This window comes from Ixodes scapularis, unplaced genomic scaffold (assembly GCF_016920785.2).
Source record: "Ixodes scapularis isolate PalLabHiFi unplaced genomic scaffold, ASM1692078v2 ptg001158l_1___fragment_3__unscaffolded, whole genome shotgun sequence".
Lineage (NCBI taxonomy): Eukaryota > Metazoa > Arthropoda > Arachnida > Ixodida > Ixodidae > Ixodes > Ixodes scapularis.
Genome location: NW_024610108.1, coordinates 2,987,501 through 2,990,000, shown reverse-complemented (window position 1 = coordinate 2,990,000; position 2,500 = coordinate 2,987,501).

Genomic DNA, 2,500 nt, shown 5'->3' with positions numbered 1-2,500 from the left:
AAACTGTGTGCCTCTCTCGAGTGTCCTTGCCTTCACGTTGCTTGCACATGGCGGAAGTGTGTTCGCTCCTCGAGTTTTCTTCTTTGTTGAACCATTAGGGACGCGTGTACTCGTCGGGACTTCGTCGCGACGGTCCAGCCACCCCTCGCGTTCGCTTCGCTCACGTAAACAAGCACAACGCCAGCGTACTTCCCCGATTCGCTAAAAACAACCATCCGACTCTCGCGTAGCATTGTCACTTGCGTATTTTGTTTCTTTTACCATCCAAACCAGATGGCGCTGCGCAGTTAACGGCTCGAAAACCGGAGCCTTGCTTTAGGTTCGTTAGATGACGCCACTATTCATTCATTTGTTTTTAATTTTTTTTTTAGTTTTTACTTTTTGTTTAAATTAATTGATTTGATTTTACATTACGTCGTCTCGTCATATAAACAGCAAATATTTAAACAATTTAGGCGCGCCTCCGCATCTATTTGGGCGCCGACCACCTGGCGGCGCTACTTATTTTCCAAATTCTGTTTACAAAGTATGACGGCGTTTTCATCTATCTAACGGTCTCCTACATTTTTTTTTTTTTTTATTATTATTAATTTTTTTTTTTGCTTTTGTTTTGCGTTGTTCATGCGGAGTGATAGTTCTTGGTTCTTGGTGAGCTCGGACGCTTTCCAACGCGTTAAGATTCTGGAGTGCAAACTTGTAAGAAACCTTTGCAACCGTGAGTAGTATGCAGTCGGCGCTGCTTGCACGCGATGCATTTTCGACGCGTTTTGTCCGTCTTATTGCCCGCGTGCGTTGGCGTACCTGGTTTCTGAAAGTGTGCGCGTCTCCCACGTGCATCTTAAACCATGCGTGGTCATTGCATGTTTTCGCTTGAGGAGATATCCATTTCCACCAGTGAGTAGTGTTCATTCGCCGCCGCTTCATCGCGATGTGCTTTTGACGTCTTTTTGCTTCTCTGTGCCGCCCGCCCTCCGTGCTTTCCGAAGGTGAGCGCATGGTTTCGCTTTGCAGTGCGCGCTCTGCAGCGTGGTGTTGTGGCGTGGTTCCGGTGAAAGTGCCTGTGGGTGACCTCGCGTGCGTCCGTAATTCCCTGCCTTCGGCCTACTCAGCGTGGACGTCATTTCTGTCCTGTGACCTGCTGCTCAGTGCTCAGTGCTCAGTGCTGTGCTTGTGCAAGGCCTCTGGTGTGGGTGCCGTGTCCTACGCATCGCCCAACTAGGTTCTACTTGTGCCCCTTTTTAATTCATTAATATGTGTCGTGTGTGTGTGTGCTCTTTGAGCAGTTTCCGTTCTTGTGCCGTCCGTCCAGTGAAAGGATTTTTTTATTTTTTTTATTAAGTTACGGCGCTTGTTTTCGTGCAGCTCTACGTGGTCGTGTCCTCGTACGCAGTGGTGTGTTTGTGGAAAGTCTCTCGTTGTGTTGTGTTGTGCAGTGCAGTGCAGTGCAGTGCAGTGCAGTGCAGTGCTGTGCGTGCGCCAAAGCCTCTGGATAAAAGAAAAAAAAAAAAAATATATATATATATATATATATATATAGAAATACACATTTTTTTTCTAATTTTTTTTAAATTAATTTTACATGTGGTAAGTATGCATGACTTATACCATCCTTTGTATTGATTTATTTGGGTCGTGTCTTTTTTTCCACATTATTAGCCTTCTTGCTCTCCTCCTCCTCCTCCTCCAGCTTATCATTATTGTAGAAATGTTTTCCTTTTTCTTTTTTTCCTCTTTCTTTCTAAGCTTTTAGTTTCCACCAGAGTGTCGAACCGAATTTTTTATTGGTTTGCTTCGATTTGCGGGAGCACAAAAGTAATGTAGGACATTAAAATAGCACAACAAATAGAAGAACAAGAGGTATACAGGACAGGCGCTGATGTTGAACTAGTTTCATTCAGGAAAAGTGAACATGTATATACACACGACAGGCAAGGCAGCACATATTCTTAAGGGTAGAAGATATTTGAGCTGGGATGCTGGTGTCTCCCAGCACGATCAAACCATCCGGGGCTATTGCCGCCTTCTCGGCTGCCCTCGGCACTTATCGTGAATAAAAGCTATATATGTATGTTTACTTTTCCTGGATAAAACTAGTTGAAAGTGAGTGCCTGTCCTGTATACTCCTTGTCCTCGTCTTTTTTGCGCTATTTTATATATTTTACTAAGATGAACCAACAGCGTACCGTATTAAAAAGAAAAAGAAGCTAAAGTGATATTATATTTACCTGGTGCTTCTTTTCGTAATAGGCACTATTTCAAGAGTGCAAACGGGTATCTTTCCATTCATTTGTAGGGTTCGCTTATTTTCAGGTGCCGAGAAATAAATTGCTTTATTTAAATTTGATGGAGCAGTAAATGACAAGCTACATACATATCTGTCTTTCCTTGTTGTTTTTTTTTGTGTTATATTTTAGCCTGAATTTAAAAGTTATCAGTCTGTTGGGTCGCCTAAAATACAGGTGATTGGCATTTGAGGTTTTTTTTCTTTACAAGATAATGG